At 45.1% G+C, this 27,971-nt stretch overlaps 1 protein-coding gene across 13 annotated transcripts in view; it reads right to left on the bottom strand.

Annotated features, from left to right (window-relative positions):
- Positions 1-25,428, bottom strand: part of ZNF438 (zinc finger protein 438) — a 215,358-nt gene extending 189,930 nt beyond the window's left edge. For 4 of the 13 annotated variants that reach the window (XM_082386270.1, XM_082386271.1, XM_082386284.1 and 1 more), the window contains exon 1: positions 25,308-25,428. The gene's annotated coding sequence lies outside the window, so the exon portion shown is untranslated. Of the gene's footprint in view, positions 1-7,125; positions 7,276-10,565; positions 10,585-21,589; positions 22,351-25,307 lie in introns of those variants that run through there. The other 9 variants (XM_082386280.1, XM_082386283.1, XM_082386285.1 and 6 more) reach the window with 5 other exon arrangements.
- Positions 25,429-27,971: the final 2,543 nt, after the last annotated feature.

Raw genomic sequence — 27,971 nt, 5'->3', positions numbered from 1 at the left:
GAAAGAAAGATTTTCAGGAGATGGGTGTGGATGAAATTAACTTGGCCTACTGGAGACCTAGGAATTTGAAGGAGTTTCAGCCTGAAGTTCCACTTATTAAACAAAATGAAGCTCATGTAGTTCTATTTTATAAAGGGACTGGCCTTAACAGTTCTTTTCCACTTAAAAAAAAAAAACCTAGTATTTCTAATGATAACAATAGCTAGTAATGAAGATAATGATGATGATAATTATGATGGTGCTAAGTAAGCTAACCTCATGGTTATTAAAGTATTTTTGAAAGGTAGGTATTTTATCCGTGTACTGTTTACCTTCAGCATTCCATCTGACTTCAATAGTGAAACCACACCAGTCCCTCTTACTTTCTGCTTACAATTTTCATGTCAGTTTCATTTTCCATACTTTCATAGTACACAACACTACACCACAATATAGTTTATGGAGTAATCCTTAACTTTAAAGAACAAACACTCTGAAAACAAAACAACTTGTAAAAAGATTTCTATTTTTATTTCCACATATTTTCTAAATCTGTTCCTCCATCTGTGGAATGATTCCTTTGATTCCTATCAGAGGGTGGAAAATCAACACTGTAGCCACACAGATAAACACCAGAGAAAGCATGATTGGAGCACAAATAACAAAAAGCACTAGAGTTGTATGCCTATTTCTAAGCAGTCCCCAAATGGTGAAAAAAAATTTTTTTGGAAGTTAAATTGTAAGTTTTTGAAGCCCAAAACATTTTCCTACAGAAACAATGTTACTATGAGTCATTCCATTACTAGGCCAGTCCATAAAAGCATTATGAAACCATATGCATAGGACTATTGTTTGAACTACCCCCAGGCAGAATAATACTTTTTCCTTTGGAAGATACATCCTTTTCTCCCTCCACCTTCCACCAGGCCCCGGGGGAAAGGGCCTCATCATGGACTCTGTGCCCTTCTCCAGCCTCATCCCTCACAACTCTCCCTCCCCACACTCTGTGGTCCAGCCATACCACCCTCCTTCAACCTGCAGGGCCTTCTCCCCTCCAAGTCGTCGCTGTCATGCCCTTCCCGTCCTCTTCGTGGTCACCTCCGCTCGGACTTGCGGTCTCGGTTTAAATGCTGCTTCCACAGGAAAGCTGTCCCTTGTCCCCATACTGAGTCGTGTGGCCCGGCCACACTTCCCCACCACAGTCTGCATGCATCACACTGCATGGTACCCACTTTGCCAATCTCCCCCATAATCTCTGCCGTGTCGGGGATACATTTTATTTGTTATCTTAAGCCCAGAGATCAGAAAAGTGGCTGGCATTTGAAGATGTTTAATACATATTTGTTTGTATGAATGAATTTTCATAAGAGAAGGTACTCCAGGGGCTTCCCTGGTGGCGCAGTGGTTAAGAATCCGCCTGCCAATGCAGGGGACACGGGTTCGAGCCCTGGTCTGGGAGGATCTCACATGCCGCGGAGCAACTAAGCCCGTGCGCCACAACTACTGAGCCTGCGCGTCTGGAGCCTGTGCTCCGCAACAAGAGAGGCTGCGATGGTGAGAGGCCCGCGCACCGCGATGAAGAGTGGCCCCCGCTTGCCGCAACTGGAGAAAACCCTCGCACAGAAACGAAGACCCAACACAGCCATAAATAAATAAATAAATATTAAAAAAAAAAAAAAAAAAAAAAGAGAGAGAAGGTACTCCAATGCTTTTTAAACTGGATCTATGGAATACTTAACCTGATCTATGGTCATTACCAAGGACTCAAGAGGTTTTCCAAAGGAGACTTCTCCACTTCTGAACTTATACCTACAGCTTGTTCATATGCAGGAGGCTCACCTATCCAATTTCCTCCACACTGCTGGTTTGTAAAGTAACTTAAATGGAACATTAAAATTCTCGCAAGCAGGAATATGCATATTTTCTAATAATACCTTTCTCTCTTTCTTGCAGGTAATGTCATTCATTCTCGTGGCTTTTACTTCCTATAACTGATGAAGTGCTGATTCCCAAATTTGTATCTCTAGGCCTGAATTTCTCTTGAGTTGAAGATCCAAGTGTCCAGCTGTCTATAATTTTCAACCTGTATGTCCCACAAGGACTTCACTCCATCTCCCAGGCCCTCCCCACCCTTTCTTTTCTCCTGTGTTCCCCATTTCTGATACAGACATCAACATCTAGGCACGGGAGCCTGAAACTCAAGTTCTCTCACCCTCGCTACTTAAAGACTGGGCCATGGACCGGCAGTGCTGTTCGTCTCCTGGAAACCCAGAGTCGCTGGCCCTACCCCAGACCCGCTGCATCAGAAGCTACCTTGACACAAAATCCCCAGGCGATGCATGTGCACACTAAAAGTTAAGAAGCATCGACCTACAACTCCTCGTTCTCCCCACCCCTACACATCAGCTCTGTCGCTAAGTCTACACAGGAAACTGTCCCACATACGCTCCTTCCATCCATTGCTGTCATCACTGCCTTGATGTGAGCCACCAGCTCTTGTTGGGGACACTGCAGTGGCCTCTCAGTCCATCTCATTCCTCTAACCATTGGCTCTCAGCCAGAATTTCAGAAGAGACATTCAGTTGCACAGCTGTGAATTTTGAGAGAGACCATGTGGTTGAACAGCTTCTGTGCGCCAGGCTCTAAGGCACAATCGCCCACCCCTAACTTCAGGAACCCCCCAGACAGGTGGCAGGGGTTGACTGATACACCCAAGACCACAGTACGGTGCTGAGTCAACTCGGAGCGCGGCGCCGCAGCAGCGCTGGGCTGGGTGGGATGTCCCGCCCCGAGCCGGCTGCTGCTCTTGAGGGAAGACAGAGCCCAGGAGCAAGAGGCGAAGGACGCAACATGGACGAGGCAGAAGAGTCGTATGTCACGTTGAGACGAAGGCAGTGGCTGGGGGTAGCTACCGCGCAAGAAACAGAAAACAGAAAATGGCCCCAATCCCTTAAAACCTCGCTGGAACTGGGAATTATCTTAATTTCCAGTACTTCTGAGAGAATAGAAGGGGTAACCCAAGGCTGATTTAAAATGCACTTCTTTGATTACCCATTTTTATTACTAATTGTACTCCTCACTACCTGCTAAAATTCTCTGTCCACCTATGTCCTAAATCTTGACAGTTTTTTCCTCATTAAGTTTGAGAGAACTCCTCCGGTATTACAGATATTAACCCTCAGTCACACTTGATATGAGCATTTCCCCCAGTCCGTTATATTATTTTTCCATTGTGAACAGGTCTTCAATTTTATATATTCAAACTGATGATCTTTTCTTTGGTGAGTTTTTCATTGCTCCAAATTCTGAGTTATCAAACTTTCACAAATCTGATGAGTAGTACACTCTATTTTCTACTACTTTGTCTAAAATGTGATTGTAAAAATACCTCGCTCTGGATACCAGCTAGACCTGATAAAGACATGATGTGCATAAACATTCACACATAGCCATTAACCTTCCTCTTCCAATCCTACTCCCACCCCTTTGCTAAGATACAGCCAGGGAATTTGCTTTCATCCCAACTCCTCGCTTATTTTATTCAAATTCCCTCACACTACAAGGCTGGGAAGGCAGCAGCTGGAACAGGTGTCCTGTGCACTATCTTTAGAGATAGCCCTGAGACACCCACACCCTCTATAGAAGAGTTAAGAATGAATATTTTAAGGTACATATTGGGGACAGAAAACATTTAAGGGATGCTAAATTTAAAGTACTGGTGGCAATAGTCACTGCTATACTTTCTAAGCCCCTAAAACTAGAAATCAAATATCTAGGAATTCTTTAAGGGTCTGCCATGCCATAGCCCTTTGACTTCATGTTATGGAAGACAATTTTCAAATTGAAAAAAGGGCTTAAGGAGCCTTCTACGCTGCTGGTGGGAATGTAAATTGGTTCTCCATGATGGAGAACAGTATGGAGGTTCCTTAAAAAACTAAAAATAGAGCTACCAAACGATCCTGCAATCCCACTCCTGGGCAAATATCTGGAGAAAACTATAATTCAAAAAGATGCATGCACCCCAATGTTCATTGTAGAACTACTGACAATAGCCAAGACATGGAAGCAACCTAAATGTCCATCGACAGATGAATGGATAAAGAAGATGTGGTACATATATACAATGGAATACTACTCTGCCATAAAAAAGAAGAAATAATGCCATTTGCAGCAACATGGATGGACCTAGAGATTGTCATACTGAGTGAAGTAAGTCAGACAAAGACAAATATCATATATTGCTTATATGTGGAATCTAAAAAAAAAAGATACAAATGAACTTATTTACAAAACAGAAACAGACCCTCAGACATAGAAAACAAACGTACGGTTACCGGGGGCAGGGGGGAGAAGGGGTAAATCAGGAGTTTGGGATTAACATACATACACTACTCTGTATAAAACAGATAACCAACCAACAAGGTCCTACTGTATAGCACAGGGAACTCTACTCAATATTTTGTAATAACCTATAAAGGAAAAGAATCTGAAAAAGAATAGCTATATAGGGACTTCCCTGGCGGCCCAGTGGTTAAGACCTCACCTTCCAATGCAGGGGGTGCAGGTTCGATCCCTGGTCAGGGAGCTAAGATCCCACATGCCCCACGGCCAAAAAACCAGGACAGAAGCAATACTGTAACAAACTCAATAAAGACTTTAAAAAGGGTCCATATCAAAAAAAAATCTTTAAAAAAAAGGATATATATATATGTATACATATGTATATATAGATATATAGATATATAACTGAATCACTGTGCTATACACCTGAAACTAACACAACACTGTAAATCAACTATACTCCAATTTTTTAAAAAAGGGAAAAATTCATGAAAATTAATTACCAAATTTAAATAAATAAAAAGGGCTTCGTCTGTGGTGGTTTGCAGCTGAACGTGACTGACCCCCACGGGAATGCGGAACTCAGAGGGCTGGGGCGCGGTCTAGATGTCACGATGCGGGAGCACACACACGCTGCCATCAGTGAGGGACCAGGGATCCTCAGTGTTCCACAACGTGCAGGGCCACCCTGTAGGACAACAACCTTCCCACCCCAAATGCCAACTGCCACCCCACTTCAGCTGAGAGCCTTACAGCCCAAACGGCCTGCTCGCAAGGTCTGGTGCAGACACGTCTCCTGACTTCCACCGGTTCTACCCGCCCTGGCATAGGTACTTGTTTTAGGGTGGGGGGGCCAGACCAGGAGAAGACTGCGAGGTGGGCCTGGCTGCACTGGATGTCCTCCTTACCCCCCCCACCCCCACCGTGGGGTCTCTCATCTCACCACCCAACCTGGCCTGCATGCGTTCAAGCAACATCCCCACAAGGTCCTGGCTTTGGCTACTCTCTTCTCTGATCCACCAAATCCTGCTTCCTTAGATCTTAGAAAATACTTGATAAACAAATCACACTAAGATGTTCATCTCATGATGACACCATGCATTCCTCTTCTCAGGGATACCTGTATTTAAGGCGTAAACCAAAGATACCATTCCTTACCATCTCCTCTACCGCCACCCTGGTGCGAGCTCCTCCCACCTTTTCCCCTGGATCACCGCAGTATTCTTAACTAGTCTTCCTGCTTCAACCCTCCAACTTACAGTCTGTTCTCAACAAAGACCTGACCTAAATGAGAGCCTATCATTTCTTAGCCCCAAACTCTCTGACAGCTCCCTAGTTCACTCAGAATAAAAGCCGAAGTACCTCCAGTGCCCTGCAAGGTCACGCATGATCTGAAATGAGGAAAGCTGGAGGGCAGTAAATCGGGAGAAAGAACAAGAGTCCACTTTGGTTCTGTTAAATTTGTTAGGAGACAGTCAGATGGAGCTGCCAAAAGGCGTTATCCTTAGACCCTCAGAAGGGAGCTTCAGGCTTGGTAAGTGGGTCTCCACTGGGGGTGATTTTGCCCCCCAGGAGATACTCGGCAATGAGTGGTGACACTTCCGGTTGTCACACCGGGGACAGAGGGGGTTCTACTGGCATCTAGTGGGTAGAGGCCAGAGATGCTGCTGAACATCCTGCAAGGCACAAGACAGCCCTGCAACAAACTGTCATCCAGCCCCAAATGTCACTAGTGCCGAGGCTGAGAGAGCGTGGGCGAGAGACCTAAACACGGGAGACTTACTCAAATAGGTCATATTTAAAATCGAAAGGGCGAGGGGAGAAAAAGAGGACTAAACCTTGAGGAGCTCCTCACTGAGAAGTCAGGCAGAAGTGGAGGAACCAAGACAGAAGACTGAAAAGGACCAGCCAGAATGGGAAAAGGAGAGCCAGGAAAGGGTGGTGTGACAAAGGCCAAGAGCAGAGGGTTCCCGAAAGGAAGCAATGGGCAACTGTGGTCAATTGCGTGGAGGACTGCGGAGACGCCAGGTAACACGGGAGGGGCGAGAGGTCTGAAAGCCCGGAGGCGGGATGCTGTGGGGAGTGCGATAAAAGGCACCTGGGGAGCTACTGGCAATTCTGAGGCTGCAGAGTGTACGCACCATTGACGTGAAACCAACACGCAGGTAGCTGGGCTCACCCAGTCCTGAGTGTTCGCCAGGCAGGAGATCAAAGGGGTGCACAGGGACGGGGGGAATCTGCAGGAGAGTAACTGGAACTGGGGCAGAAGCCTGGATAAGGAAGGAACTGATGACCACAGGGAACTCCTGAATAGAGAGAAATGGGGCGGGGGGTAATGAACTGAAAGTCTCAAGGAGTCATAAACACTTTCCCACATCAATAAATATAATTCTCTACCATGCTTTTAATTGCTTCATAGTAATATAGCCTATTTCTGATATTATTAAAGTAAATGTGATTTTACTTTAAGAAGAAATAGCTATTTACCACCTGAATACTGCCAACCATCCTACTTACTCTTCCAGACAAGAATCAAATGGCATTTGTGGAAAAGATCGCATCACTGTGAAAGATATGCTAAATAACAGACCTGGGTTAAACTATGAGCTCTTTCATTTACTAACGTTGGGACCCTGGACAACTTAGCTAATGTCTCTGGACCTCAATCTCTCTAATTAACTGATTGTAGGAGGCAAAATAATGACACCTCCCCCAAGGATATCCACGTCCTAATCCCTGAAATCTGTGAATATGGTAGGTTACATGACAAGGGGGAATTAAGATTGCAAGTGCCAATCAACTGACCTTAAAATGAGAGTATCCTGGATTACTGAGATGGGTCCTTAACGGGAGAAGAGGGATGAAGAAGAGTCAGAACCAGAGAAATAGCATCCAAAAGACTCAATCTGCCACTGACATTGGAAGGAGGCCACGAGCAAAGGAAGTGTGGGCAGCCTATAGAAGATGGAACAGACAAGAAAACGCATCTCTACTGAAGCTTCCAGAAAGGAATGCAGCCCTACCAGCTCTCAGTAAGACCCATTTTGGGCTTCTGACCTCCAGAACTGTAAGATAATAAATTTGTGCTATTTCAAGGCATGAAGTTTTTGTTAATTTGTAACAGCAGCAACAGGAAACTCATACACAGGTAAAACAAATCATCCATAGACTGCTGTGCAGATTAGCCAAGATAACACACATAAAGGACCTAACAGAATGTCAAGTACATAGGAAGCATTTAAATAGCTGCTATTGATACTGTCAGTGCTAATACTATTAGTAGCACTAAAACCAATAGTAATCAACCCAAAGAACACTGACTCAGTTCTAGAGTTTACTCAACTCTGTGACCTAAGATATCATATCTAACCTCTGCAGGACTCCGTTTTCTCACTTACAAAACAATATGAGGGAGCCTCAAATAGATGACTTCTAAAGTTTCTTCCAGCTCTAAAATTTTATGATTCTAAAATCTAACTCCTTAATGTCACATTCTACTTATTGCTAATTAACTGATTCAGAAAATCCTATTAAATAAAAATAGTAAGCCAAGCAGTTTTCATTTTATGTTTCAACATTTTCAGTATTTTATACTGCTGAGTTACAGCCTTATTAAGTTGAGTCATGGCATAAAATCACAGGCCTGCAAGCAAGGAAAAATATCTAAGTCATCCTGCTACTATTTAAAAGCCTTACAGTCAAACAATAATATTACTAGGATCTTCTCAAATAGCTCAAAGTATATCCCTACATATTACCTCATATATTCTTTTTTTAACAGCTTTACTGAGATATAACTCACCTACTATACAATTCACCCTTTTAAAGTACACTAGTCATTGATTTTAGTATATTCACAGAGTTGTGCAACCATCACCGCAAGCCATTTTAGACTGTTTGCATCATCCTGAGAAGAAGCTCCCTGCCCATCAGGAGTCACTCCCCATGCCCCCGCCTCCAATTCCCCCAGCCTACTCATCTACTTCTGTCCCTATGGAATGGTCCATTCTGGACATTTCATATAAATGGAATCATACAATATAACGTTTTGAGATTCATCCATGTTGCAGCATATGTCAGCACTTCGTTCCTTTTTTCTTGCTGAATAATATTCCATTGTGTGGATATACTACATTTTGTTTATCTATTCATCACTTGATGGACATCTGGGTTGTCTCTACTTCTTAACTATTAGGAATAATGCTGCGATAAACATTCACGTACAAGTGTTTGTGTGAATGTATGTTTTAATTTCTTTGGGGTATATACCTAAGAACGGAATTGCTGGGTAACCCATGGTATCTTGATGTTTTTAACCTTTTAAAGAACTGCCAAGCTGTTTTCCAAAGTGGCTGTCCCCTTATACATTCCCAGCAGCAATGTATAAAGGTTGCAACTTCTCCAAATCCTGACTAACACTTGTCATTACCTACCTCTGATTAGAGCCAAGTAGTGGCTATGGGTGCTGCCTTCTGTGGTTGTGATTTGCACACCCCTATGACGAACGCTGTTGAGCATCGTGTCATGTGCTTACTAGCCATTTGTAAGTCTTCTTTGGAGAAATGTCTATTCAGATCCTTTGCCCATTTTTTAATTGGGTCATTTGTCCTTTTTACTGCTGAGTTGTAAAAGTTCTGTATAAATTCTGGATACAAGTACATTATCAGATATATAATTTTTATGTATTTTCTCCCACTCTGTGTATCTCATCTCATCTTAGTGCAGCTACTTGCACTAAATAAACAGATGCTGTGTTGCTATCCCCATTTTACAGATAGAATTGGCATGTCATTAAACAGACTTGACAACTGGCTGACTCAAAAGTAAGCTTACAGCTGTGCTCCTGGTTTTATTCACTTAAAGATGAATGAATATTGATATTCATTCATTGTTATGAATATACACCGTTATCAATGTATGTTGATAACACTGCGGCAGAATGTCCACGAAGTCTCCCCCAGTTCAACCCTGGTGCTATCTTGTATCTATAACCAGACAATGTTATTTCCAAGTTATATCAAAGATGGTTCCTTCATTCACTGGAAAAAATAGTTATGAAGTGTTATGTAGCAGGCACTGTTTGACTCCTAGCTCAGGATGCATTCCTGAACATGACCAAATCCTTACCCTCATTAGTCTGATAACTTGGCAGTATTATGCAAAGTCCCTAGCCCTAAAAAAATTTCTTAATAGCAAACAATCCAAAGAAAGAAATTTTTCATCTTAATGCTTAAAGATCCACCCTCAGCTCAGAAGAAACACTACAGATTTTAATGTAAGCGATATCCTGTTTTTCAAAAAAATCCAAAGTGCCAAACTTATTTTGTGGCCTAGGACGACCTTGTTTTTGAGTATTGGCCTTAATAGGCCATCCCTTGCTTCTTATAATCCTTTTTATAATGCAGCAGTGCTTAGTTTAATGACATTTGTCAAAATGAAACTTGACTAGAAGAGGAAAATACTCTCAGTTTTACCTTTAATCAGAAAAACCTGAAGGTCCCGACTCTATCCTGGCCAGTTCCTACTCCATGCTGAGCAAAAAAAAGTTATACTAGCTCCATTAAACATAAAAACAAAAATACAGAACAAAAATCCACTATCTTACAAAGGCAGTTGTAGCCTTGTCTATCAAAGCATTCCTCGTACAAAGCAGAGGGACCACATAATCCTCAGAAGACTGAAGGCCCAGCCCTAAGGGGCCCAGGCAAACTTTAAGTTTCTTAGACTGGTGGTTTTTCTCTTAAAGTGTTCCCATCAGTGTTATATTCCAAACTATAATACATCTATGTTCTTTTGTTATAAAAAAACCATTTACCATTCTTAATGAGGGTCAATATACGAATGTGTTGAGAAGGAAAGACAGAACTCACGGCTTATCAGTAACTCATTGCTCATCCATCTTTACCGTGCAAATTTAGTAAATTAACTAACAGCCAGCAAGTAAAGCTAACGCTGGGGAAGACACGCCTGCCTCCTAGTTTTGAGTGCCCTCAGCACGCCACTTTGTAACTGGAGGTTCCCACACTCCCTTCGGCTAGAGGTGCCTAAGGATTAACGAGGCACAGCTCAGCTGGGGGAGCGTGACCCGAGGCGACCCCAGGCACGGCCGGCTGCAAGCAGCAGCCTCCCGGTTCAAGGCAGGCCTTTTCCACACTGTGACCTGGGAGGCGTCTCGGGGTTGCTCTGCGGGGATCAGAGAAGAGCTGTAAGTGGGCAGAGCACTGCACTTCACCTGTTTTACGTACTGGGCCTCCACGGACATTTTCTGAAGACTGCAATCAGGCTGCAACGAAAAGGTCTGAAAACCTTAAGTCTAGAGGAAGTCTTGGCCAGGCAGACAACAATGTGCATCAGATCTGAAAGAGAGGTGAGGAAGAAAGGGGAGAATGAATAATGAAGCCGGTGGGGAGCAGAGTCAAAAACAGGAAAGGGTGTGGAATAAGCCAGGGGTCAGGGTCAGGCCTTTATCCACTGAAAAGAATGCCTATTGTGGAGTGGGTGCGTCTGCTTAAAGGAGCAGCCTGGGCTCCTTCACCCAGCAGCACTCAACTGCTCAAACCTTCGACTCCAAAGTGCCGCTTGCGGGCCCCAGTCTCGCCTTGTCCTTGCTCCCCAGATCCCCGGCCTCCGCTGCCCATCAGCTCCCCGCAGAGCAGCCAACGGTGAACCATCAGAAAGTGAACCGGCGATCCTCTGATTGGTGGGTGTCTTTCCCACGACACCTGACCCAAACCCTAATTCCTCAGGGCAGCGTGGACACACCACGCCTCTCTCCTCTCACTCGTGCGCCGCGCCCTGGCCAGGGCTCTGCCCGGGCTGCGTCCGGACCCACGTGCGCTGCTGTGTCCTGATGACGCTCGAGTCTGCTGCGAGGTCGCCCCTTCCTGTTCACGCTACCACTCTCTGACCCTTGACGCTTCTTCATTTCTCTCTTTAACATTTTCTCACTGTCCGCAATGATCCCTGTTTGCCGTCTGCCTCCCCCTAGGAGGAAGCTCTACCAGGGCGGGGACTTTGTTTTGCCCACTGTTTTGGTCTTGGGAGCCAGACCACTGAGAACAGTGGCTGGAAGACAGATGCTCGCCGCTTATGGAATGAGTGAATGAGCAAGTCCTGGTGATCTGAAGCGCGTTTAGCCTCCAGCTTTCCCCCAACCCCCTCTCTCTTCGCACCTGGCCCCTCAGCCCGGCGGCCAGCTTTACCTCCCGTCCGCTGTGCCCTAGGACCCGACCGCCCAGGTCTGCAGTCGCGCCTCTGCCTGAACACTCAGCTTTCGCGCTGGCCTGTCCTTCCCCTCAACCAGCCTGAGGACTGACTTCTTCACCCGCACACCGCAGCCACCCAGAGGTCACTGCTATGAAGAGCCCCAGCCGTGCCAACGGGGGACTCTGCAAACACACGGTCCCCCACCAGGAGCCCATCCATCTTTTTTAGGGCTCTCGATCCAGTCCCTCTCTCACAGCCGACAGAAACAATTCCAGGCTTCCATCACTTTCTTCACGCTTCCTCCCCTCCCCTCCACTCAGTAAGTGACATCACCTCCACAGGAACAAGAGAGGTCATGAGGTCAGACTCCCTCAGTTTCCTCCGTCCCTCCGATCACCGACCACACGCCCGCTCTCGCCTCCTTCCTGGCAGCGTGGAGGGCGGATGTCCTTCTTCCTGCCCGAAGCTAACCCCAGCCAGAGCTCTGGAAGGCACGCGAGCCAGCCCACCTCCTCAGGGATCTACCCCGTCACTGGTCCACCCGCCCCCTCCCCATCTTCACCTTCCCCTTCTCATCAGGCTTCTGCCCCACTGCACGCAAAGGCTCAAATCTCTCCCATCACAAAACAAATGAACAAACAAAACTAATATACTGCCCCAGACGTTAGGTCTCTCTCTTGCCTTTGTCCTCTTTTCCCTTTTCTCTTCGCAGCCAAGTGTCTTGTAAGACAGCGTGAACTCACTATTTTTACGGCTCCTCTTCCCCACTCCCAACTCACTGCTCGACCCCCTGAGATCTGGATTTTGCCTGCAAACACAAAACTGCTCTCTCCAAAATACATGTGACTTCTTAGCTGAAAATCCACTAAGAATTTATTAAACCTGTCAATTTAACATCGACATCTTGTCTTGTCTCCTGGCTTCAGTGACATTATTAAAGTGCTTGTCTCCTGGCTTCAGTGACATTATTCTTTCTTGGTGCTTGACTTTTTTGGACCCTTCTTGGCAGTCTGCTTTGCTATCTACTGTGTGATCTGAGAAAAGCCTCTCTGTGTGGTGTAGCAGTTACAAGCCCGGGCTTGGGCTTAGTCGGCTTGGGCTGCTGTAAGCAAGTACCATGACTCGGTGGCCTCAAGAGCGTAACCTCACTTCCTCCCCGTTCTGGAGGCTGGCAGCCCAGCACGGTTGGGTCCTGGTGAGAGCGCTCTTCCTGGGATCCAGAAAGCCTGCTTCTCACCGCGTTCTCGTGTGGCAGAGAAAGCTCTCTGGTGTCTCTTCCCCTTCTCGTGGGGACACCAGTTCTGTAGGATCGGGATCCACCCGCAACAATCGCATTTAACCTTAATCGCCTCCTTAAAAGCCCGATCTCCAGCACAGTGACAAGGCGGGTTAAGGCTTCGACGTGAATCTGGGGGGACACAATTCAGTCCATAGCAGCCAACAATAACTGCACTTTAATTAAAGCATGGTAAAGCTGAATGTTATGCAACAATAACTGTCCAAGTACAAGAACTCTAAAGCAACAGAGAAAAATGGGTATCACATGAAAATATCAGGCTACAAAATTTTATATCAACATGTAAAACATACGCATATGAAATAAAAAGGAATATATCATAACCGTCGTCAGAGTGAGGTTCCAGTAAAAGAGCTTATTTCTAAACTCTTGGCTAAGCAGTTTGAAAAATAAATTTCCATAGAAAGACTATATAAATGAAAAACTTCAACTGAACAAAAAAATCACTAAGAACCATTTCAAATCTAACTTTCCCTGTTTGTTTCCTGCTAACCTCATTGCCATCTGTATTAACTAGGATATAGGCCAATCTGCTGTGACAAAACCAAGAATATAGTGGCTCAAATGAAGAGGAGTTTGCTTCTCTCCCATGTAACAGTTCAGGGGCAGACAGGTGGTCCCGGGAAGGTCCAGGGACCGAGGTTCCTTCTGTCTTGTCCCACCACCCCCTGTGGACACTGCCCTGGCCTGCAGGACAGAAGCTGGCTCACAACACCTTGCTATTGTGGGTGGGGGAAAAGAAGAGGACTAACAGCAGATTTGAATACCAATGTGGTTTAGAAGTTACACACATCATTTCCACTCCCACCCGCTGGCCAAAACTTAGACATGTGGCCTCATCTGCCTACAAGGAGCCTAAGAAATACAATTTCTCTGTAGGCCGAGCTAAATATCAGAGGTGAGAGGGTATCCTTCTCCCGACTCTGGAAGAGTCTTCTCCTTCCTGAAGGGATACCCATCCAATCACTGGACTCCACTCAGAGTCTACGATCTCTGGGCAACGCACCATCTCTGCAACAGATACCGACGTGGCTCCACCCCAGCCCAGTGACCTACAAACTAACAGACCAGGAACCTTGTGCTCTCCACCACCACCACAGCACCCAAAACACAACGGAACGAAAATGAGATGAATGCAGTTAAGTCTCCCGTTCTGAAAAGAAAAGAATGGCAAATACACATTCTTACCAACGACGAGATACGGCTAGACAAGAAAGGAGAAGAATCCCCCCTCCACCAGGGAAGCCAGATCCTTGGTTAAACTGAGTCCTCTTCTCTGGAGGGAAGAGGAGGGATCTCCTTTGACAGTTTGTCTGCTGGAGCCTGGCTTTGCCTCTGGAAAATTCTTTTTTTTTTTTTTTTTTATTCCCATCGTCCTTTCTAGCCATATGTGAAGTGGATTTGGAAAACTATGCGCTCCAAAGACGTGGCAAAGAGCCGGTGCCAATTTGGGGGTCAAGGGTTGCTTTAGGTGTCAATGTCAAACCCACCACAGGCTTTTACAAGCCAAACTTGTGGCATCTTTGCCAATGTAATCCTCTCAAACATTCAACAGGTCTGTTTGCCTTCAGTCAGTATCACATGAAAGCAACCACAACTAAAGACAGTCCCGTCATAGATACCAAGCGTGTCTTTTCTCCTCCTTCACTTGCTGGCTTCTGTGGCAGATCCATCTTTCCCTCAATTCAAGGTGAGCTACCTTGAGGTCATCTGACTCATGACAGGAGGATTAAACCACCACACCCCAGTGATGTCAGGGCAGGCCACGTGACTTGAGACGGTTCTTCCCCTCTGACTGATTTCAGGCTCAACCATTTAATTTGCTTTGGCCAATAAAATATGAACAAAAGTAACACATGCCACGTCCAAGCACCTGATTCTGCCACATCCTTTTCCTTCTGCCACAGAATAGGCAGAAGGAAATAGGCTTCTCCAAAAAGCCTATTCCTTTGGCTTAGTGGAACAGACGATGTGGAACAGAGCCACGGACATGTCATGAGTAAGAAATAAACCTTTGTTGTTGTAGGGAGCTGAGACTTTGTATTTTTAAGTGCAGCTTTACCTGGCCATGGGGAAATTTTGATGGAATTTAACAAGTAATAACAACAAGTCCCTCAAAATTAAGGACTTGTTATTCAACAAAGGACGTTCTAGACAAAGTTAACAGACAGGCAAAAGACTGGGAGTATGTACTCGCAACATCGAAAAAAAAACCAAGGGATTTAATATCCACTGTATGCCAAGAACTCTTGAAAAATAACAATAAAAAGACAGGAAGTGCAACTGAAAATTGGATAAGAGACAAGCAGACAATTCACCGAAAATAAAATCAAAGTGGTCAGATAAAATACAGGATGCCCCATTAAGTCTGAATTAAAGACAAATAATGAAAAAAATTCAGTATAAGCATGGCCCAACTAGTACATAATATACACTTATACTAAAAAATTATTTGTTGTTTATTTGAAATTCAAATTTTATAGTGTCCTGTACTTTTACTTTCTAAATCTGGCAAGCGTAGGTGAAATCCATGTGGCTAACAAGTGAATGAAGAGAAGCTGAGCCTCACTAGTAATCAAAGAAAAGCAAATTAAACCTACGTGATGCCATTCTATATCCATTATATTAGCAAAGTCCAGAAAACAAGGCTTTTATCGAAGTGCATATAACCCTGTTTTTTTCCATTTTATTACAAAAGATCACCTAGCCTAAAATTCTTTTTTCATCATACCACTAGGCAATAAAAGCCCAACTATTCACTGCATGTGCACAGAGAAAAACCACACTTCAAATCATAATTTCATACAGTTGGTAGTAAAGGAATAATCCCAGTAACCACGGTCAGGCATCATAGACTTTTTCCTAGAAAACTTAAGTACCTATTTAGAATAAATTTGTAAAAATGAAATGTTGAGGATTGAATATGCTTGAGTATCATTTCGTAATCAACAGCTCTTTCATAAGGAACATCATAACATTAATTTTGCTACTAGATGAAGATTAACCTCTTAAGGTTAACTCTCATAGCAGGTCAGAAACTTGGACTGTAAAGAAAAACAAGAATCAGGCTTCATGTTTTCAAGGAGCTTTCATGTAAAAATGCTTTATCTAAATCACAGCTATAGCTTTAGCACTGGATGATATCCATCTGGAAGGCAGAGGTAAGACACAAAAGCTGTAGGTTAAGGAAGGGAATAGGGGGACTTCCCTGGTGGCGCAGTGGTTAAGAATCCTCCTGCCAACGCAGGGGACACGGGTTCAAGCGCTGGTCCAGGAAGATCCCACATGCCGTGGAGCAACGAAGCCCGCGCGCCACAACTACTGAGCCCGCGTGCCTAGAGCCCACGCACCGCAACAAAGAGCAGCCCCCGCTCTGCTCGCCACAACTAGAGAAAGCCCACGCACAGCAACGAAGACCCAACGCAGCCAAACAACAAATAAATTTAAAAAATTAATTTATTTTTTTTTAAGAAAGGAAGGGAATAGGAGAAGCCTATAAAAACAACGTATACAGCACCCATTCTTTTTTAAATATTATGAGCTTATTTCATGTAAATACAGCATGTATGCTATTTTAAATAAAATTTCGATACAAAACACAAAGTACACCAACAACTCATTTTGCCTTCTTGAACTTCTAGGATAAATAATGCCCTCTGAGTTGATTTTAACATCTCCAGAGGAAAACATTTTTAAAACTAAACTCTTACTGTGAGAGATCAATTTAGAAAAAGACCAACATTTTGGCACAGTTCCGAGAAATAGTCATAAATAGCTCTTTATTTCATTCCGAAGCATAAAAATATTTCAAAATAAATATTAAACCAAAATACTTTATATGAATGGTACTCTGATATAATAGTTGTGGTAAAATGATTTACAGATACTAACGTGACTCAGCCTCCTTTATATAAAAGACATGCAATATAATCTCGAACCCTTCTAAAATGTTGGTAAGGATAATTGCTAGTTTGCTTTCAAAAGGTGATCACTTCTGGAGGTACCTCTAACAACAGCAAACACAGCAAGCTTTTAGATCTATAATTCAGCCTCCATCAGGACGAACTGTGGCAGGCATCTGACACAACACATGCCCACAAGAGAGAAAGGTAAACATAAAAGTCACACAGCTTTCACCATAATGTCTAAGGCATTCAAGTATTTCTATAAATCACATATTACCTTTTTAACTACATATAAAAATAATCCTTGAAACAGCCTGGGTCCCAAATATCATAGAATCCTGAGGCTACTAGGTAGGAAACAAATGATACTCACTGCACTCTTTTTTTTTTTTTTCTTTTAAGTTTCAGAAGAAAAGCAAAATCAGAAGTGTTATATTAGCACCACAGCTAACAAAGGTTTGACATAAACGTGGAAAATTTAAAGTACCTATTCTTCAACTTCAAGAAAGGAAAAGATTATTCCTTGGCTCTTGTCCCAAGCTGGGAACAAGTAAACACAGAACCGGTTTTAAATAAGCCCCAATCAATCAATCCTTAAACTCTACTCAATATTTCCACTTAAGTACACAGCTGAGAAAAGTAAGCCAATCAGGAACTGCCCCCCCTTCAGTACCCTCACTCCTCAAAGCTGGCCAGTCCCTAAACTCCAAGTTTAAAGTCAACCAATCCTTAAATTGTCTCACTTTTGAAAAAAAAAAATCCTAAAACTCCATGCTTCCTCAAAATCCTACCTAAGTACATCTCTGCCTGTTTTGAGGACTATATTCTGCAAGCATAATTCTCCCTTGCTCAGCAAGTATGAAATTCAGCTTTGATTTAGCTACACTTGAGTGGTGGTCTCTTCCTTCAATAATACGATAAATATTATGGTTACTTGGTTATTAGCATTTTTCTTCATGAAGGTAAGAAAAATATTTCTGTTATAATAATTCAATTTTATGGAAAGTTGAGAGTCTTCGCCTTTTAAGTCTAAGTATAATCCTTCTAGCCCAATACACAACTGCACTAACAAAGGGGTCCCTTTCCTTCTCCTCTCAATCCCAGACCCGCACCTCACACTATCAATGGTCCAAACCCAGCCGATGGATGTATCATATGAGACACTAAAATTTCCAATTACTGAAACTCGTATCAAAAATTGAGTATCATCAAATAGTCTTCAAAGAATATGGTAACTGAGCAAATATTTAAGTAGATACTCTTTCTGATCTAATAGAAATGACAGTGTGGCTTGGTTTTTTAAGATCTGAAAACCTAAATTCTAAATCCTATATTTGAAACTGGTTTACTTGGGTAAACTGACCATCTCTTCTTAAATTTTTCAGTCTAGAAAATAAAGTGACCATCACCAGCTCCTACCACCTCACAAAAATGATGTATGTACTCATTTAGAGTAAGATGAACTCTAAATGTTTCAGAAAGGCAAATAAAACCCAACCATTATGTTATTTTGTTTGTTGCTAAAGTCAAGTCAGTTTGAGGTTTAGGTCAGCACGGAGAAAAAGTAAGAAAAACTGTCTCAATTTGACATAAAAGATGGCTGAAGAGAGTAATATAGGTTCTAATTAGAAAATTAGAATGAATGGGAGTCCTAGCCCAAATATAAATCCCTCTATCAGAATTGAAAAGTGAATCATGCGAGAGGGTTGCCTGACCCAAGTACACTCAGATACGGCTGAGGGCCATGTTTTGGACGCCTTTTGGACTTAGTGGTCTCAAAAAATAAATTCTAAATGGCAAGTAGTGCTACCTTACAGTTTATCAAAGCTCCGTGAAGTTTCCACTCAAGTCCAGTCAGAGTAGGATTACAAACACTGAATTACCAATTGATTCAAGTTAACATGAACATTTGACTAGGTGTTAAAGGAAACCAGAATGTCACCGCAAGATCTGCCATTTTGGCATATTGGTTATTTTGAATTAAAGGCACTTAAATAGCAGGTGAAAGAAAGACACTCTGAGTCTCCTTTGTCCCTCCTGAAAGCAAGAGATAAAACTCCCATGTGACAGGTACTTTCCCTGTACCAGGAGGAAGACATTCTTATCAGCAGAGGCGGGGAACTGGGGGCTGAGAAATCTGTACAAACAAACCTTACTTCAGTAACCCTTATCTTGCTGTTGCCTCCTCACCACTCACCACCCCTGGCCCACACCCCTTTGTCTTGTCAACTCTTCACAAAGTTATCGTTTGTCTAAAATGCGCAAAAGCTTCCTGCTCTGGTCACTTCTTCAGGTCTCCATTCTCTTGTGAAGGCTCCCATGCATATGTAAAAGTTTAATAAAATGTGCATGTTTTTCTCCTGTTAATCTGTTTTATGTCAGATTAATTCTCAGGCCCAGCTAGAGACCCAAAGAGGGTAGACGAGAACTTTCCCTCACCTACAGTGCCAAGAGGCCTACTTAGTTAGGTTAGGCATAGATTTGGTGAATTTATCCAGAAACTGTCGAATTTATTTCTAGAGAAGAATCCATGGAGAGGTAGCATAGCTCAGGGGAAACAGTCAAAACTACATTATGAGCTTGGTGACCTTGAATAAGTTACTTAATATCTCTGAACCTGTTTCCTCATCTATAAAATAGGAATTATTTCACAGGACTGTCAGAAAGATTAAAAGAGATAACGATAACTAGTAACTTTAAAAGTGTCCTAAGCATCCGGACCTCTGAGTCCTAGATTTACTTTTGTCACTAACTTGCTATAATACACATGACAAGTCATTTGATCTAAGTCTGTTTCCTCATCTGTCAAACAGTGGGGTAATGCATACCCTACACATTTCATGGGGTATTTATGACAATCACATATGAAGATTAATGTGAAAAGGATTTTTCAAATATACAGAAACCCATGTAACTGAGAGATAATTAATTCCACACCTACAAAAATGAAGAGGATTCATACTAACAAACTTGTTACAACCGAGGATTATATAATGCCCCAATTAAATTAACTTTACTAAGAAAAAAATTTCACGCCTAAGAACATACCCAACACACTAGACACGTTGGCAACCACCAGGCCATTAGCTACAAGAATTCTTTTCCATGCAATCAACGCACCAAATTGGCTCAGCTCTCCAATGAACTAAAAGCAGTTCAACACAATCTTTTGTTCGAGCCGGGTGTCTGCCACTTAAAACTACCCCTTCAACGTCTAAAGCATCAGGGAAAAAAAGGAGAAGAAGAAAGCTATACATTTCAGGGTCTCTCAACAGCAGCAGTGCTGACACTTGAACCAAATCGTGTTTCAATGTCGGGGGTGCTCTGTGCACTGTAGGGTATTTAGGTGCATCCTTGGCCGCCACCAACTGGATGCGCGGAGCAGAACCCCTCCCACACAGCTGTGACACCCAAAGATGTCTCCAGGCATTGCCAGATGTCCCCAGGGTGAGTTGGGGAGGGGACAAGATCATCCCCAGTTGAGATCCACTGAGCTACAGCCATAGTACCACCTTCCAGTGGTATTTATCTCACATCTCTCTCTCTCTCTCCCTATAGACTGGTGGCTTACAATGCAGTCTGAAAAACTAACAGTTCTGCAATATAAGAACTCAAGAAAAGAATGCTGTCTGTAGGACAGTAACATCGTAAAAAGAATTACAGGTACAGTAGGGAGTTACGGTTCAATTATCTCTTCCATCAACATGCTGTTTTTGCTTCATCCTAAGAATTCTCTTCTTGAGAGCTCTTTTGGGGTGACAATTTGGTTAACCTGTCACTAAAGCTTAGTCTCCACCCAGACTTACTAATTCTTATTCGTTAGTGTTTACGTGAAAAAAAAAAAAAAAAATCAAGCCTCGACGTTTTAATTTCTAAGCAGCCAAATATGAAATTAATCAAAATTAAGTGTTACATATCTATTTAAATTATTAAAATTAAACATATTCAAACATTTAAAATATTAAGTAAAAGTACACAAATTACTATTCAGCTATTACTGTAAATATATAATATATATGTTGAAGGTAATGTGCAAAAATAAAAGAAACCATACGAAGTAGAATTTTAAGAATTACATTTAATGCCTACTACATTCCATCACTGGGCTAGGCACATGGTTTTCTACAAGAAACAATTTCCATAATATCAGTACTTACATTGGTACTCTTAACATGGTAGTTTTTAAATTTGCCTAGGTAAATATAAATTTTAAACGCAATTTGGATAAGTTATCTAGGATGCTATATTTCACCTGGTCAGTGTTAGAAAGAGTGGCTTCTGTTGTCTTCAAATAGGATGGCTGACCATCACTCCCCCTCTGCTGGGAGCTACCTGACACAATTAAATAATCGTCAACCTGCTCTCCCAGAGCCTGAACTTAAAAAGTGACAAAGCCTGAGCCATCAATAGGCCACTTAAGATGCAATTCTACTTTATACCATATCTAATGTTCTTAAGGAAGCTAACTGCAATTGTGGTTAAAAAACTAATGATAATCACTTCAACTCCATTAAATTTAGGGACGCTACAACAGCAGATTTAAGATTTTGTGAACTGCAAAATGAGACAGCACATCTCCACTTTTATACTTGTGGAGGGTTCCTGTTTTAGAGTTCTGGTGGACCTGGTTATTCAGATCAACTCTCCCACCTAACGCTACAAAAGCTAAACAAAATATAATTGTATCTGTTGTAGGGGAAAAGCTCTGAAAGTAATCATGAAATCTACAATGGTATAAATTTATCAATATATAATCTGTAATGGTTCAGATGTGAAATACTCACATTAGGAAGTAATAAAATTGTGATAAATGTATGGAGGTTATAGTATGCCCTGAAAGAGATCCACAGAAATAACATACCTATTTTTGTGTGTATGGTTCAAGTTCCTGTGTTTCCACATTGTTCCACATAATTCCACTCATGACAAATATCACCAGATCCTCCTTCTCTGGCAAGAAATATAGCTCAGTGTTAAAGGGATGATCAGCAGAGAAACTCAAACTCATTCCGATGTGTGGAACTTTGGCCTGATTCACTTAACCGGGCGGAAACCTGCCTAAACACTTCACACAACCCCTCCATCGCCCTCTATTATGCAAGCTGCAACATTTTAAGGCAACTCCCTTATTTCACCAGCGGGCCCTGTCAACACTGATGTAACAGAACTGGAAAAACTCATCACTCCACCATGATATTCAAATATCAAACTGTATTCCACTTGGGAAAAATTATACGGTTGCCAAATAAAACTAATGTAAATATAGTAAACGAGGCAAGGCTCTGAGTCATTCTTTTCTTGAAAAGGACTCTTGGGGAACCTCAAATCCATCCCGCGACCGCTCAGGCCTTCTTTTGCTCCTCTGACCCCTCCCCGCCCCACCCTCAAGCGTGCGGGGCAGAGCGGGGGCGGCAAGGAGGCCAGGATGAACTCATCAGTGTGCGTTTCATCCACTCTAGTTTTATCCCCACGGGTCCTTCCTCACTCCCTTTCCTCCAGAAAGAGAGCTATGTTTTATTCCTCTCTGAACCCCCCAAACTTCAGCCAGCGTCCCGCATGTAAAGTCATCCCTAACATCTACTGCATGGCAAGCACCAGATTCGGGACTAGAGACAGAGAAGCAGAAGAGATACGGACCTCACCCTCTGAACCTCACAGAGGGGGAATATTGGATGCCGGCTGCCTGAACGCAATCAAGTAATGAAAGGCCAGTGAGCACAGCGCCAACCGCCTGTGTTCCTCTCTCCCCTCGCCAATCAAGGCTTAATGAGGAACCAAAGACAGCTTTCTCTTAAGAAATACAAACGTGTGTCTTCAGCCCTGACCATTCCCCTGAGTTCCACATCCATACATCCAAGGGCCCACTCAACGTGTCGACTTGCAGGGCGTTACAGGGATAAACTGCGTGGGCTTGGAAGGCAGACGGCGTGGGGTTTGAATCCCAGCTCCATCACTGCCCAGCTGGGTGCCAGCAGGCGGGTCACTTTGAACCTCTCTGTGCCTCTGTCTTCTCCCGCGTAAAGTGGGGACTCTGATGGCTCCTGGCACACACAGCTGTGATATAAGGATTAAATGAATTAACATGCGTAAACACGCTTAAAACCCCATCGAGCACACACTTCACGCTTACACGGTGCTTACTGTTATTCCTAGCGCCGGTACTGCTGTTACTACGTCTGTCGGGCATCTAAAACTTGTCCAAAACGGAATGCACGGTTTTCTTCCCAAACCCCTTTCTCTCGTCTCGGGAAACACACCACTATCCATCCAGCTGTTCCAGCCTAAAACCTGAGAAGTCATCACTTCTTCCTTTCCCCACCCTCCAACGAGCAAGTCCGCACCAGCACTTCCGGCTTCAGAAGCTTTCCACGACTTTGACCCGTACCATCACCTCGCCAATACCTCCCTAGTGCAGCTGCCCACCGCCTCTCCCCAGGGTGCAGCAAGACTCTCCCACCTCCCCACTCTCAGTACTCCCCGCTCCACGACCCTCCGGCTAACTCTCCGTCCAAGAGCACCGAAGTCAGACGCTCTTCCCGTGATGCAAACCTCCCCGGGGTTTTCCGTCACACTTGGAGGAGCATCTTCACTGCCCCACGCCGACAAGGGCCCTCCGACGCCACCGGCCGCCACCTTCCCCCTCCTCGCTCTGCTCTGAACACTCTCTCCCTGCCACGCCCTGGCCACCCCAGCCTCGCTTCCCCTCAACGCACTGCGCCGGGGTCACTCCCGCCGCAAGGCAGTAGCGGTACTGTCCTTCGAAGTCCGGACTCTGAAGTCGCGCTGCCCAAACTCAGATGCTGTCCCTGTCACGTTTCAGCTGCGCCACCCTGAGCAAAGTCTTAACCCCTCCGTGTGTCAGGGTCCCCATCGATAAAAATGGAGATAGTAATACAGACCTCAGAAGGCCGTAAAAACTTCACTGAGCGTTGAGACGAGGGCCTCACACGCAGTAAGCTCCAGGCAAGGTTTACTGCTACGATTATTCCTGCCTGGCAGGCTCTTAGCTCAGGCCCTTCCTCTCACGTCAGTCCATTCAACTACCGCCCCCTTTGAGAGGTGTCCCCAGACAGACCCCCTCTGAAGCGACCTGCCTGCTCTCCCACTCTTGTCCTTGTCTTCCGTTGCCTCACCGCCGTCTGAAATGACATCACGTACTTGCTCTGTGCTGCCCGAGGCCCCGCCGGAACGTGAGCTGCACGAGGTTGGAGACGTCGTCTCATTTGCTGCTCTAGTTCCGCTTCCGACTCAGGCCCTGACTCTGAAAGCACAACGCACCTCTTCCCCAGGTTAGGGAACCGTTGTGAATTTCTTAATCACGACACCGTACTGGGCCAGCCTCTCGTTTTCACCTTCATGACCACATCTGATCCTCAGCAGAGCAACGGTACGCATACCATCACCTCCCATTTTAGGGAGAAGGCGCAAGTTCCAAGTTTGGGTGACACATCTTTGGACGCAAAAGCTAGTAACGAGCAGAACAAAGGTTCGAACCCCTGCGTTCCGAGTCTAAGGCCCTTCAAACTAGGATGGAAGAGTATTAGGCCCTGGAGCTGATCTCTCAGTCTCCTGAATAAATGCGCCGGGGGTGCCCGGTCCTCTGCCCTTCGAAGTTCCTGACAAGCACTTGCCCTGAATCTGAGAACGAGCTCGGCACAGCACTAACGCGTGGGCGGCGCACCAAGCCCCGGCGGGCAGGCAGCTACGACGGCGGGGCGTTCCAAAGGGACACGGCAGCACCCCGCGACTCCTCCGGGGCGCTCAGAGTTCTCTCTGCAAACCCGCACGGCGGGGCCTCATAACCGCCCAGAGCGCTGCGGTGACGCTTCCAGCGACTTCTTGGCCCCCGTCCACCACGTTCAGATCGGCCGTCGGGCTCGAGGGCGGTCTAGGATCAGAGCGGGCGGAGGAAGGCGGGAGGCAGACCCACGGCAAGGACCCCGGCCCACGAGACCTGTCAGAGAGCTGCGGCTCCCCACGTTCGCAGAGTAGCCCATTGCCTTTGTACGCTTTCTCCTGGCGCGGTCACATGCTAGTGTCACCTTGCGTGCTCTCACGACGCGCCCGGCCCTGGGGCTGCCTCGGAGGGAGGCCGGAGGCCGCTTCGCCTCCAGTGTACGCGGAAAGGACACTGAGGCAGCAAGTGGTCATCCCTGCAAGCGGCTCCGCCTCAGCCACCTGGTCGCTCGCGGGACCCCAGAGAAAGCCCGGGGGGGGGTCTCCGCAGGAACCCTGCACCCCTGACTCAGTATGTGCAGAGGGGAACCCAGTCCCCCCATCGGGGAAGGAAGAAAGAAAGGGGCCTCTCCCCCCGGACTCCCCCTTCCCCGGCCTCAATCACGGCCCCAGGGGAGACGCTGCGGTGCTGCCGGGGCGCGGCCTCGCCTGCTCGCACGCCCGTCCCTCCCGCCGCGGAGGGCGCGCTCCCGGCCCGGGCGGGCACCTGTCCCGTCACCGCGTTCAGCGGCTCCCCGGACCGCCCCAGGAGCAGAACCCACGGCCACCACCGACTCCGGGGGTGCGAGCAGCCGGGCGAGCCCCGCAGGCCCGGGGAACGGCAGGAATCCTCAGAAACTTACAGTTTTCCTACCGCGTGCGCGTCACGGCGAAGTGACGTCACGGGACCAAGCGCCCGGGAAGGTCAGGCCGCGGGTCGCCGCCGCCCGCCCCCCCGCGGCCCCGCCCCCAGCGCGCCGGCGGGAGACACGCCCTTCCTCAGCGGCCCCGCCCCGCCCCGCCGCGGAGCCCTGGGCGCGGGCGCAGGCGCAGACAGCCCGCGTGGCTGCAAAGACCCCGGGAACATAGCAAGCGGGCTCTCGCCCGGGGGCTGGAGCAGGACGCCAGGGTTGTGAGGTAGATTTTCCACACACATTGCCTTCCCTCCCTCACGTGTTCCTTAAAAGTCCTCCACGTGAGGAAACAGCCATTTGCTCTTCACCAGGTGCCACGGGCCCCTCGGCCGGGAGGGGTCAGCTCTTCCACCGGCCCTTGCTCCTGCCCCGGACCCTCAAGACTCCGCCCCAACTGGATAGGCCCTGACTCGGCCCCGCCCACTCCGGTTATGCCCCGCCCCAGGCTCCGCCCCAACCGGACCTGCTCCGGCTCGGCCCCGCCCCCTGGGCCCCGCCCTTCCGGCTCCCGCTCGAGGCGAGGCGGGCGCTTGGCGACCCCACCCTGTCCCGGCGGCTCCTCTAGCTTTTTACTTGAGTTTTTAGCCTCTCCCTTTCCTACTGGGTTTCCCGCTTTGGCCCAGTGAGGCGACTTGCAGACTACCGTTCTCCTCTATTAAGCTTAGCAGGCGATGATCTGTACAAACAAACAAGGATGTTCGCTTCTTCGCTCTTGTAAACTTTCTGCCACCTCCTCCTCCTCGCGTGACGACACCTTCCTGCGCCCATCCCACGGGTCTCTGTCCCTTTTTAGGCTCTTTCCTGTGTTCTTACAAATGACGAGTGCTGGATCGAAGATGGCTCAGTGGAAGCAAAAAGGAAGGCTCGAAGAGCCGACAGCAATATACTAAACATTTATTTCTGACTTGTAGGATTCTTATATTATTACTCTTATAGGCAGGAAAAAAAAAACTTGATGCTTAAAAGTGGCTCAGACAAATATGTCTTGGGGAAAAATAAAGAATGGGAAAAACAGGCCTTGGAAATAGACGCTAAGGCGGAAGTACTGAAGAGAGAAAGGATCACTTTTAAAAACTTACTTGGAATCAGGACAAATAGCTAGATGAAGCAGGGAATTTTGCCCGGCAGCTCCAGTGTAAATAAAACCTGAAACAATTGTTTGTTTACACTCTCATTGAAAATACTGTAGTATTTTTATAGGAAAGAGTGATGCGGGGGAATGTTAGCCTTTAACGCCTGATATCTGGGCTGGTTAAAAATAAACGTATTATTCAGAAAAAATCCACGTAATTAAAGTTTAGAGAAGTTTCTGATTTGGATATTATTCGTACATTTTATCTTAATATATCATAAGGTTTTAACGATCATTATCAAATGATGTAAGAAATTTTTTAAGTTTGTAGATAACAATTTTAACAAAAATAAGTTTTTTGTTCTGTGGATCAGAGTTATAGAAAAATTACCAATTTTTAAAAGTTCTGCATATTGAACAAATGACAATATATTTTCCTTGCAAAACAACAATTTTAAGAAAACTTGAAATTGGCAATTTCATTATTTACATGCTTATAAAATCCCCAAAATTGGAATTCTTTTTTAAGGAGATTCTAGATACTCCTATGGGAGCGTCCCACACATCGTATATGTCATCTGTCCTTGTATGGAATGGAAATGGTTAAGAAGTATACACCAAATGCATTAAAAGTTCTTCAATACAAGATACTTTTGCCTCTGTAAGATGGTATGACAGAAGACATTCCTTTCTTCTCATCTTATTATTTAGCAATTTTTTTCTCTTGATACCCCAAGATTTTCAAACAAAACAAAATAAAAACCAAAACCTCCTGTCTTGCTAGATGCAGGAAAGAAGGAATGCGGCCAACAGAAGATTGACAGGCAAAAAGCGTACCCAAACAAGGAGAGGAACCTCAGGGAATATCAAGTAGAAATTTGGGGGAAATACATGATCAGATACTGTCAAGTTTCTGTAACAGACTGGAATCTGATCTAGATAAGTAGCCAGGAGCTGGGGTCAAACGTATGTTGATATTAGAGAGAGGAACTGTTAGGGGAACTGCTTTCTTTAAGGAAAAAACAAAAACAAAACAAAACCCTGGACATTCAAGGGTTAGCCCTGGAAGGACTAAGGACCTTCCTTCACACTGGCCCTTGGGGTTTCAGTCTCCCCTGGTGGTTGTTTCACTTTGGTATCTGCTGCCCCTAGGAAGCTGGGTTCCAGGGCCCTCTACTTCATAACTCTTCCTTTTGTCCTATTGGCAAACTGCGAAAAGCTGAACCTTAACACTAGGGGAAAATAAAAGGTTGAAATATAATGGCTAATATTTGTCGAGTGTTTATATGCACCAGACACTGCATTAATTCATTTAATCCTTGCAACTGGATGAGAAAAGTGCTGTTATTATCTCCCATTTACACACGGGGCAAGCAGAGTGCAGGAGACCAAGTGTCACACGTCTCACAGCCTCTAACAGAGTCAAGATACTCTAGAATCTGCAGCCATAACCACTGATCTGTATTGAGTTTCAAGTAACAAGGCAAGAAACAGGGACTTGGAAAGTGCAAGATCTGTAAATTCTAGCTCCTAAAGACTGA

Source organism: Balaenoptera borealis (assembly GCF_965194805.1).
Source record: "Balaenoptera borealis genome assembly, chromosome: 3".
Classification (NCBI taxonomy): Eukaryota; Metazoa; Chordata; class Mammalia; order Artiodactyla; family Balaenopteridae; genus Balaenoptera; species Balaenoptera borealis.
This window is presented reverse-complemented; position numbering and strand designations above follow the sequence as displayed.